Source organism: Macrosteles quadrilineatus, unplaced genomic scaffold, assembly GCF_028750875.1.
Source record: "Macrosteles quadrilineatus isolate MER2022 unplaced genomic scaffold, UCM_ALF_1.0 Scaffold_1__1_contigs__length_201487025, whole genome shotgun sequence".
In the NCBI taxonomy this organism is placed as follows: Eukaryota; Metazoa; Arthropoda; class Insecta; order Hemiptera; family Cicadellidae; genus Macrosteles; species Macrosteles quadrilineatus.
This window is the reverse complement of record NW_026542594.1, coordinates 167373883-167386807: the sequence shown is the minus strand read 5'-3', so window position 1 is coordinate 167386807 and position 12925 is coordinate 167373883. Positions and strand designations below refer to the sequence as shown.

Sequence of the window (12925 nt, the reverse complement as noted above, 5' to 3'; positions counted from 1 at the left end):
CCTATTCATGAAAAAAATATAGTAAAATTTCACCTAAACCGATCTAATAAATAAACCTGAAAATCCCTAATCCGTTCTAAAAGCCAATGGCTAATTAATTTATGACAAGATAAAGTAAAATTTCACCTAACACTGTATGATAAAAAAAACCTAAAAATACCTGATCTAATAAAAATTATAAATAAAATGAATTTAGTTATCTGTGATAACTCTAACCATCCCAAACCTCTTTGTACTAACCTAAAACTAAACGAAGGGGATTTCTTCAGTAAAGCGAAGACTCAATCCGATAAATGATGGCAGAACACATAATGCACACAAAAGGAATATTCCTACCTTTGGTATGACAGAAACTCAAAACCTGCAAATAGCGAAGTCCAAGTGAGCAAATTTTGTGAGTTCAAGTCTGGCTTAAAGTTGTAATTCATTCTATGACGATCTTCTCCCCAAAGTTGACACCCACTTCAGTCGGAAAGATCTAAAACAGTTTCAAAGAAATGTTAATATGAATCCTAACTAGACCGCCACTTATTTTAAATTACCTGTGTTTAATGATTCTAAACTTTTTGGTGGTCCCACAGTTATGGTTTGAATAGCCTTGTTATAGTATTAAAAACATAGTAAAATATAATTGACGCTTCCACCATGTTCCATGTTTAGATTTGTTTGGACTCAGCTGCCAACAGCTATCGCCAATCCATAGAGGAGGGTTTGATTCCAAAACTGTCCTTATTAAATGTTCTATCAATATGTTCCAACAGGATATAGTATTTACAGGGCCGTATTTGGAATTTATGAAGCCCCTCTATATTCTGACTCTTTGAATATTGGAGCTGAAGAGTTTAAAAATACACAAGGTAATTCAACTCGATGAATTTTCCTTTTGTTTCCAACAATCCTATCGGTAATAAGACATAGTAGTCTAGTTATTAGAGTCTATTAATTTGTAAATAATAATATTAGGGGCTTAGGTCGGAGCCAGACATTTTAATTTCTTTTGGGTTGAATAAAAAGTTTGGACCTTCAGGCATCGGATAAAAATTAGGCACCGTAGGTAGTTTTGGAAAAATTTGGAATAAGTTTATGCAAAATGTGTAATCACAACCAAATTGCAAGCGTCTTCTCGGTCACAGTAAAATCTTGGACATCCGCCGTGGTCACGGAGGAATCGTGAAGATCTCTACGTTCACGGAAAAAAAGTGAACATGATGCGCGATCGCGGATATTTTACACAATGTTGTGATATTTAGACTTTGTACAATACTCCCGAAATCGTGCATACACCATCTTCGTCTTCTGTGATCGCAGCAAAATAATCAATGTCTAATGTCTTCTTAAACACAGTGAACATCTTGCGCAATCCTGGAGACATTATCTTCGTCTTCTGCGATCACATCGAAATAATGAATATCTCCTATGGAGATGTTAACATCTTTTGCGAGTGGGGAAACATCATCTTCAACTCCTCCTATCGCGGCAAAATCCTAAACCACTTCTATGACCGAGGAGAAATGGTTAATATCTTGCGCAAGGGCAGAGACATCATCTGCATCTCCTTCGATCATGACGAAATCGTGATGATCTTCCTAGTTTGCGGGGTCACGATAAAATCATGGACATACTCCTGTGATAGCGGATGAATTAGGTGACGTCTCCTACATAATTGGCGAAATAGGGAAGATTGTTTGCTGTCGTGCAGATTTTATCAACATCTCCTGCAATGGCAGCAAAATAGATTAAATCTGTGAAATAAATTTATTTTAAAAATACATATTCGGGGCCCACAGTGAGGCCCCTTCCTTGGACGAGGCCCTGGAAACCGCCGTGTCTGCCGTTAGGGAAATACGGCCCTGAGTATTTATGTAATTTACCTTAAGATACCTTATAAAGTGTCTATGGATTTAACAACTAGTTATTTCTTTGTTTCAGATAGTAAATCAAGTGTATGATAGTTACCTCAAGGGACAAAAGTGTTCGAGTAGCCTGACGTGGGGCAGGATCCAGCTGCGTTAAATCTCATGTTACGTTTTTGATTGGCAGACACCAGCACACCACTGTGATATTCCTGCAACAAGGAACATCAAGGGGTTTAAAGGTTTAAACGGATTAACACAATTACAATTAATTATATACGTTTCTTGTGAAATCAACCAAGTCTAGAATATCTATCATTTGATCTTATTGAATTGTTAGTTTATTTTTCCAATTTATACATCGGTTTATTTACGTACAATTGCATGTTTACTGTTTTTTTCTTGTGTTTTTATCGGGTAAATGATCAGTTGCTCGGTAACTGTGGACGAGTGAGTGTGTGTTGTGCAATATATTAACAGTGGTTCTGTATCAAAAATAGTAAAACAATGAATCTGTTACGTGTTGTTGCAATGTGGTGCAGAATTAGGCAGCGTAGGATTGAGCGGAAGTACTGGATTCACCCAATTAATCAATTTATTAAAAAAACCTAATAATAACAAATAATAACTAAAAAATGTTTTTTTCCTTTACCCTCCAATTGTTCAAAATCCTCTCTCAGAGCAGAGCAAACTAGTTTCCACATTTCTTTCGTTTAATTTCTGTCCTTATAATAGTTTAAAGTTTTATCCCACAGTACTGGGTTTGCTTCCACTAATTAAATCAAAACATCATTGTCAATTATCACTTAAGTTGCTATTTTCGATCCACACGATAATTCATTTGATGCCATTGTCACTCACAACTGTCACTATTCACTTCAAAAAACAAACGCAGTATGCAAAGTGCACAGAGAGAAGGTGCAACGAGAACTAGGACTACTGGGGAGAACGCACGACATCCGACAAACAATTGTGGTGTGGGTGAACGCCCATTTAATCATGTACGCCCTTGCAAGCACGACAGTCGGGCGAGAGTCGCGGATCACAGTTTCAGTGGACAAATGCACCACGACAGAATGATATGGTTGTTATACTGTAGTACAGTGAGCAAGCGCTCATAAGATCCATTGGCTTAGTAATTGGAATGTGCAGGGCCGATATTAGGTGCGAAGCAATTCACTTTTTTGGGGGGCGGCAAAAATTTGTAAATAAAAAAAATAGTGATTGTATTTGCATGCGATTGTGGTAATCTTCTGATAATCCTCGCAGTCGTGTAGGCAAAATTCTCACTATTTTCCACGGCCGTGTAGACATCGTCTTCCATTATCATGGCAATATATGAAAAAATCCCGCCGTCTTGGGGAGATTATCATTGTCTACCAAATATGAGGCAAAATTCAGATCTTTTTCCCGCAGTTGTGTGGACATTACTATCGTCTTGCACGATAGCCGGGGAGGTCAAGTTCTGATCACCCATCGTCGCCGTGTAGAAATCATTATATCGTCGCCTACGGTCCTATGGACACGTGTGGACATATTAATTGCCTCCCGCGATTGCGACAAAATGGTAATCATCTCCCATGGTCATATGCAGATCATCATCGTCTTCAGCAAATGAGGCGAAATTCTTATCTTTTTCCCGCGACCATGTGGACATTATCGATTATCAACGTCTCTCTCAATCGCAGAAAAACAGATTAAATCAGTGAAATTAATTTATAAAAAAAAAATAGATGGGCCCCATCTAGGCCAAGGTCCCCGCAACTCCCGTGTCCCCTGTTAGGGAAATACTGCCCTGAGTATTTATATGTAGTTTGGAATTTTGCTTTACCACTGACAAGATTCTTCTTGAACCTCATATGGGAAACAGATCAGCTCAATATAGCAAGAAACTTAAAAAGATTAAGAGACCTTTTAAAGTGGCTATGTTTTTAACAACTATTAATTTCTTTGATTTAAATAGTAAATCATTTGTAAGATAATTACCTTAAGGTACGAAACTGTTCAAGGAGCCTGACGAGGGGCAGAATTTACAGCTGAGTTAAATCCCATGCTACGCTTTTGGTACGATTGGCAGACAGCAGCACACCATGGTGATATTCCTGCAACAAGGCACATCAAGGGGTTAAAAGGATTAAAGGATTAACACAATTATTATGATGAAATATATATGTTTCTTGTAAAGTCAACAATGTCTAGAATTTAATTTATCTTCGATATATATAGAATTCACTGATTATTCTGGACAAACGCCAGTACTCAGTTAGGTCATTTAAATCTATAATGAGATCTATTTTATTAGTTAGTTTATTTTTCCAAATTATACATCGGTTTATTAACATACTTTTGCATCTTTACTGTTTAGTAACGCTGATCTGTAAATCCATTGTGTATCTTCATAGACTAAAATAATTAAATATAAACTGTCAGCCAAGCTGCGGTTACCATAGGTTATGGCACACGCCACTGGGAGCGCTGTGTAGTTACGTAGCATGTACGTCGTAACGTAAATCCATTGAGTATCGTATTCTTATCAATTTAAACATTTAGTTATGAGAAATATAAAAAAATACCTGCAAATGATAAAAAAGACAGCTGATGTTAACATCTTCTTGAAGCGGGAAGTTCATACTTGGAAGTAGTTGAATTACTTGCTGTGAGATTTTCTCAGGAAAGTTCACCCGCTACAATCGGAGAGATCTGAAACAGGATCAACGAACTATTTAAAGTAATCCTATCTTGACGAAAACTTACTTCTATTTACCTGTGTTGTGTGATGCAGCTTTAGTGGAATTGGTTAAAATCAACATTTGTCACTTCAAAAATTCCAAGCTCTTGAGGGAAAATTTCCAAATCCTAAAGGCACAGTTTAATAGTTGGCAGTTCTTTTTCTTAATTTTAAATATGGAATAGCTTGACCTAAAATCTTATTTGCTGACATCCATTTTTTTCCATTAAACCTGTAGTAAAATGGCTTGGATACTTTAAATATTCTATGAGTTGAGATCTCTGCCATCTACTTATACTAAGGTTGTATTACAGTAGAATCCCGCAAACTCGGCGTAATGTGGACTGGAAGGATGCTGAGTTTGTGAAATGCCAGGTTATCAGGAACTAGGCTTAAAAATAAGGACAATATAATTTTTAAGCTCTTTAACCTCCTTTTTTATATTACAAGTCAGTATTAAGTCATCAGATAACAAAAATATCCTTAACAAAATATCCTTGGTACGAGTTGTGAATGATTTTACTTGAGCTGGCTTGAGTCCATGTTTAACTCGGACTCAAAATATTACTAAATTTCTGAGCCAGGTGATGGCCGAGTTATCCAGACTGCCGGGTTATCGAGTGCCGAGTTTGTGGGACTCTACTGTATTATTGTTTCTATTTGGTAGAGTAGATAAGATACTTACTTAGGTAGTCGAATACAGCTCTGGCGATGCCTTTATGGAAGCTAGCAGGATGAAGAGAAGAAAAGTAAGGAAATCATGTCAGTGGGTTGGAATAAGGTTTAAGGGATACTTTGGATAAAGGACACCCGTGGTAGGGAGAGGAGGTCCAGACACAATTATTTTCATCTACCTCTTCTCTCTACCCACAAGCGCTCCCTCGGCCATGTTCAGGGGGAGGGCCTCTTGTTTCTACCACATAATATTACCGTACTGTGGTAGGGCCAAAACACAAGCTTAAGGTGTGAATTACTAATCAAAAACTGTTTTCAAAACTCCAAAAAAATTTTGAATTTTATCAAATATATCTTACGATATGAGTTTTGAAATAATTTAGGGCCGAAGCCCATTTATCCCTCCTTGCCACCCCTGGTAAGAATCTAAGAAGTTTAATCATGCAAAACCTTACAAAGGAATCTATTTTATATCTATTTTTTGGTCAATTGATGTCCCCATCTGCTGAAGGCATAAATAATTCCCTATTTACTGGCTTTGCCTAAGTAGATAAGAGTTATATAATGGCTTTTCATGGTTAAACTTCTTAAACTTTTACCAGGCTACTGAAAAATGACTAAATAAATAACTTAATACAAAATATATGTATATCCTACAATTATTCCCTAACTTAAAGAAGGCGTATTAATAACACCTAGTTAAAGGAAAACAATATCTAATAATAAAAATATATGTACAGTATGCAACATTTGAGGAATCAATAAAATTGGAATTTACGAAAAACTACGTAACTTACCACTATTTTTTTTTTATTTGTGATTTCCTTAATCTTCTTCTTCTTCTTCTGGTTCTTTAAACTAACATTAACAATCAACCCAAACTATCCAACTTTATGGCTCATATCTGAAAGCGTCAAATCAACTTTCATCACTATGTTCGTGGAACAATATCAGATGATTTGAAACTGGACATGGAAACAAATATAAGTACACACACACACACACAAAACAAACAAACAATTAAGAGTCTTGAATTTGAAGATCTGCTCTCGAAGATGTCTCGTAGAGGATGGCCTGGCACTAACCTATCATAGCTATGAAGTGTTTTTGAGCTACTGTAATAATATCTTAATAATCTTTCTAACTCTATACCTGATAAAAAGAACCTGAAAATCCCTGATCTGTTGTAAAGCCTATGGCTAATCTGTTCATGAAAAGATATAGAAAACTTTACCTAACACTGTATGGTAAAAAAAACCTAAACATTTTCAATCCGTTCTAAAGCCTATGGCTAACCTATTCATGAAAAAATATAGTAAAATTTCACCTAACACTATCTAATAAAAAGAACCTGAAAATCCCTAATCTGTTCTAAAAGCTTGTGGCTAACCTATTTAAAAAATAGTAAAATTTCACCTAACACTATCTAATTAAAAAAACCTGAAAAATCCCTGATCTAATAAAAATTATAAATAAAATTAACTTAGTTATCTGTGATAACTCTAACCATCCCTAACCTCTTTGTAATAACCTAAAACTAAACGACGGGGATTTCTTCAGTGAAGTGAAGACTCAATCTGATGAATGATGGCAGAACATATAATGCACACAAAAGGAAAGTTCCTACCTTTGGTACGACAGCAACTCGAACCCTGTAATAGCAAAGACCAAGTGAGCAAACATCATCTAAAAATTAAATTTTGTGAGTTTATAATTACAAAGATATTCCAATATTGCCTTTTAAATTATATCTATTTAGTATCTATTTATATACTAAACTGAAATGTTGTATATTGTATACATTGTAATTATTATAAATTACATGTATTTACACTTTAATGCAAAATGCATGAAATAAAATCCGATGAAACCAAAAGGTTGGTTTAAATTTAATGAAAGATTATTACTTTGTTCGTAGATAAAGTCTCCATCGAACTGACGTCCCAGTAAAGCAGGCTAGTTCAAATAAGACACCTGAGGCCGTATTACTTGCGTTTTTTTAAATATCTTTCATCCAATTGACTTTTATCAAACCATTTTACATATTTAGTTACAAGAAATATAAAAAAATTACCTCTAATTCTTACAGAAGACACCTGATGTCAACATCTAGGTATAGGAAGTTCATGTGTGATCCTCTTGAAAGATTTAACGCGCACGAAAAGTCGGAAAGATCTAAAACAGAATTAAAGAATTATTAACATGTATCCTAACTTGACCGGCATACACTTCTAATTACTAGTGTTAAATGATTCTACTATTTTTGGTGGTCCCACTGTTATAAGATTATTAGTCATGTATATCCTGTATTTGTTTGGTATTCAAAAAAATAGTTTCAAAAATTGACAATTTCAAAATGTTCTGTGATTAGGTTTGTTTGGTCTCAGTGGTCAACAGCTATTGATATCAGTCACTGATCCATAGAGGAGGGCACGACATTCTTACCTGTTTAAAACTAAATGTTCTATCCATATCGTCTAACAGGTAATAGTCTTTATGTAGTTTCGAATTTCACTCCACCACTGAAAGAGTTTCCTTGAATTTTATGTGGGAAACAGATCAGCTCAATATGGAAAAAATGTTAAAAATGCTTAAGAGACCTTTTACAGAGTCCATGTATGTAACAATTGATTTCTTTGTTTCAATTAGGATATTCACCTTTGAGATCAAGGAGCCAGACTTGGTCCAAAACTACTTGTTGTTGTCGACTTGTTTGGTCTACAGTCCAAAACTATAGACTAAACAGTATCAAATAATTAGTAAAAGATACCTATCACAAATTGACAGGCACTTGCTTTCAATCGCCTGTGTGGAACGATGCAATCTGTTTTATGTTGTAGGCAGTTAAATGTGGAGAGCGTTTTAGTGAATAGTGACTAAGAATGGGGAATTTGGTTTTCACCTAAAACCTTTTTCATTGACATCCATGGTGGTAAATCTTCTTTCACAACATTTTGAATACTATGGAAACTTAAAGCTTTGCTTTGAACGGAAAAGAAAGACATTTTTATTTAAGTAAAGTTGGTTAAATCAAGGATGTCTTTGAACCTTGTTTGAGAAACAGATCAGCTCAATGGGGCAAGTGGGCAAGAACCTATCTACCAAATAAGCTGATGACTTATTAATTATGTAGCTTAAGAAACCTTTTACAGTGTCAAATGTACCTAACAGCTGTTGATTTGTTTGTTTCTATTAGGATACGGTATCAAACGTGTGCTACTCACCTGGCACCAAAGTGCTGAAGGAGATGGACGTAGTGAAGGCTACAGTTGCGTTGATTGACAGACACCACAGTGATATGCCTGCAACAATGCACGTCCAGAGGTTAGACAAACAGCACACTTACTTTTATACTACAATGTTGATTATTAGTTTATCTTTATGACTGATTTGTAATATACAAATAATTTTAAATATCAGCTTTTTTAATAAGTGGTTCAATAATTCAGTCTACAGTATTACTATAGGTTGGCCGCTTGTAAAGCGTCCTCCTCATAGCATTGGTGGGAAAGAGAGATACCGAGCTATGGGAGTGAGACAGACTATGGGCCTTCCCCCAATATGCTGCCGCTCCACCCCCAACCTTTTATAAATATTATCAGCTATTAAATTATCCAACTGATCAAAATGTAAACAATTACGTTCTTTATAACTTGAGAATGATTGGTCCTGCAAAAAATATTGTATAGCCTAAATCGCATCAATATTTGAGCATCATGAAATGTTATTATATCATTGTCTAAACAGTCCCATTTGGTAACAAATGATTCCAACTCCCACAACACCGGGGCAGCACCGTGTCGGTGTCCTACCGCGGTGTCATGTCGTGCAGTGTGAAAACGGACATTGGCGGAGAGGGGAAACATACCCTCCCTCGCCGTTACCTAAAAATTTTGCGCAGGTTGTTTTCTAAGCGGCCGACCTATATTATGTTATTGTACATTATACTGTTGATATGTTGAACTATTAACAGGAATGAAACAATAAGCTATAATTTGCTGATTTTGCAACAGTATGACCAAAAGTATACTGTATTATGTTTTAGAAAGAAGGAAACTCCTCATGTTTTAGCTCAAGAAACCTTTTACAGTGTCAGTCTTTGAAAAACCATTGATTAATTTGTTTCTATTAGTTTATCAAACATAGGATATTCACCTGCGACTTAAGTGTTGGAGGAGGTTGACGTAGTGCAGGCTACAGTTGCGTTACTTCCCTCGATAAACTTTTGCTACGATTGACTGTCACTTCAGTGATATGACTGCAACAGGGAATGTCAAAATGTTAGACGTACAACATACTTACTATTAAATAATTATACTACTATTAATGCTATTACTTTAATTCAAATGGCTCTGCCGTTGGTATGTACATATAAATAAATAAATAAATTCTTTGATATCAAACCAAACAAGTCTAGAGTGTCCTTTCTCTTGTTGTTGAAAAAAAGTACAAAAACATTTTTGCAATATTGAAGACAATTTTATTAAAAATTACTATAATATTGCTTAGTTGTTCATCATAACTGAACATTGATATTATATTTTATTTAATTATTTAAAAAATCAAACAAAATTACCTTAGCACTTATTGCAAGAGGTGGAGCTTATGTGATCTTCGTGTAGAAAGTTCCAAGATATCAGAAAGAACTATACGAATTTCCATTGATAGATAAGTCGCTCAATACAATTTGAAAATCTAAAACAAAGTCTAAAAAAGACAAGATTTAGAAGAGGACAAGAGTTATATTAATTAGTTAATTAGAGTTATATTAACGGAGGAGTAGTGTTTTCAAGAAATCGCCTTCACGTATTATATATAAGGATGTTTTCATTCGATTACAAAAGTAGTTACCGGTATTACGTATTGTATGTTTCACTGAAAAAACGGAAAAACTATTGTTAAATTCATTGCTGCTAAGTATATGAAAAGGCATGGCCCGAGGTTGGAAAATGAGCGGGGGTTGTAAAGACAACTTTGCCATTGTGATGAACTTTATTTTCAAAACAACTTCAAAAAGGTTTTCAATTTTTCTAAAGCAAATGAGAAGCTTTTTAATAAGTGGTTCAATAATTCAGTCTACAGTATTACTATAGGTTGGCCGCTTGGAAAGCGTCCTCCTCATAGCATTGGTGGGAAAGAGAGATACCGAGCTATGGGAGTGAGACAGACTATGGCCCTTCCCCCAATATGCTGCCGCTCCACCCCCAACCTTTTATAAATATTATCAGCTATTAAATTATCCAACTGATCAAAATGTAAACAATTACGTTCTTTATAACTTGAGAAAGATTGGTCCTGCAAAAAATATTGTATAGCCTAAATCGCATCAATATTTGAGCATCATGAAATGTTGTTATTATATCATTGTCTAAACAGTCCCATTTGGTAACAAATGATTCCAACTCCCACAACACCGGGGCAGCACCGTGTCGGTGTCCTACCGCGGTGTCATGTCCTGCAGTGTGAAAACGGACATTGGCGGAGAGGGGAAACATACCCTCCCTCGCCGTTACCTAAAAATTTTGCGCAGGTTGTTTTCTAAGCGGCCGACCTATATTATGTTATTGTACATTATACTGTTGATATGTTGAACTATTAACAGGAGTGAAACAATAAGCTATAATTTGCTGATTTTGCAACAGTATGACCAAAAGTATACTGTATCATGTTTTAGGAAGAAGGAAACTCCTCATGTTTTAGCTCAAGAAACCTTTTACAGTGTCAGTCTTTGAAACAACCATTGATTAATTTGTTTCTATTAGTTTATCAAACATAGGATATTCACCTGCGACTTAAGTGTTGGAGGAGGTTGACGTAGTGCAGGCTACAGTTGCGTTACTTCCCTCGATAAACTTTTGCTACGATTGACTGTCACTTCAGTGATATGACTGCAACAGGGAATGTCAAAATGTTAGATGTACAACATACTTACTATTAAATAATTATACTACTATTAATGCTATTACTTTAATTCAAATGGCTCTGCCGTTGGTATGTACATATAAATAAATAAATAAATTCTTTGATATCAAACCAAACAAGTCTAGAGTGTCCTTTCTCTTGTTGTTGAAAAAAAGTACAAAAACATTTTTGCAATATTGAAGACAATTTTATTAAAAATTACTATAATATTGCTTAGTTGTTCATCATAACTGAACATTGATATTATATTTTATTTAATTATTTAAAAAATCAAACAAAATTACCTTAGCACTTATTGCAAGAGGTGGAGCTTATGTGATCTTCGTGTAGAAAGTTCCAAGATATCAGAAAGAACTATACGAATTTCCATTGATAGATAAGTCGCTCAATACAATTTGAAAATCTAAAACAAAGTCTAAAAAAGACAAGATTTAGAAGAGGACAAGAGTTATATTAACTACACTAGAACCTATAAGAGTAATTATTTTGTTCCTTTATTCATACTGTACTTAGTTTTGTTGGATAACTTTTTGTCTCTACTCTACTAGTGTTTGCTGTAGATTTCTCTACTAAAAATTTGGCTCAGAAGATATGAGTTCCAAAATTTTTCTTTCACTATGATTTAACATTGTTTGTGATTTTTTCCAGACTATTTCCATATGTAATAGAGTAGTAATATAAAATGGTAATACTTGGAACTTGTGTTTGCTAGAGATTCATCACCTGAAAATTTGGCTGAGAAGAGTTATGAAGGAACAACAAGAGGTGTACGATACCTTCTGAACTCTGAGATGAACTGATTTTAGAGTCTGAAATAAATGTAGTGCTAGGAGTCTGCAAGATTACAGGTCATCGGTTCCCCTCGTAACAAATCCACAAGCATGCACGTTAAAGTTTGATAGGACAGGACCCAGAAAACTTGCAAACTGCAGAATCATAGAACTGCATAAATCACAGTCCCGTGTATCGGTCCGTTCCAGGGTAGACAAGGCTATATATGCAAGCTATAAATACGGCAAGCAATAACAGGCAAGCAATATATACATGCAAAAAAAAAATAACAGGCAATATATACATGCAAAAAATAACAAGCAATATATACATGCAATAAATGGACACAAACACACGGTGCTCAAGACCTTCTGAACTCTGAGATGAACTGACTTTAGAGTCTGAAATAAATGTAGTGCTACGAGTCCACAAGATTACAGGTCATCGGTTCCCCTCGTAACAAATCCACAAGCATGCACGTTAAAGTTTGATAGGACAGGACCCAGAAAACTTGCAAACTGCAGAATCATAGAACTGCATAAATAACAGTCCCGTGTATCGGTCCGTTCCAGGGTAGACAAGGCTATAAATGCAAGCTATAAATACGGCAAGCTACAGGCAAGCAATATGTACATGCAAAAAAAATAGGCAATAACATGCAATAAATAAATACAGACAATAATACAGGACACAAACACACGGTGCTCAAGACCTTCTGAACTCTGGGATGAACTGACTTTAGAGTCTGAAATAAATGTAGTGCTACGAGTCCACAAGATTACAGGTCATCGGTTCCTCTCGTAACAAATCCACAAGCATGCACGTTAAAGTTTGATAGGACAGGACCCAGAAAACCTGCAAACTGCAGAATCATAGAACTGCATAAATAACAGTCCCGTGTATCGGTCTGTTCCAGGGTAGACAAGGCTAAATGCAAGCTATAAATACGGCAAGCAATATATACATGCAAAAAAAA

General features: G+C 35.4%; 1 long non-coding RNA gene across 1 annotated transcript; it reads right to left on the bottom strand.

Moving 5' to 3' along the window:
* Positions 1–3876: 3876 nt before the first annotated feature.
* Positions 3877–5493, bottom strand: LOC128989560 (uncharacterized). The gene is made up of 3 exons (XR_008490453.1): positions 5267–5493; positions 4427–4553; positions 3877–3955 (listed from the first exon to the last, which is right to left on the bottom strand). It is a non-coding gene; the product is annotated as an uncharacterized LOC128989560 (long non-coding RNA).
* Positions 5494–12925: the final 7432 nt, after the last annotated feature.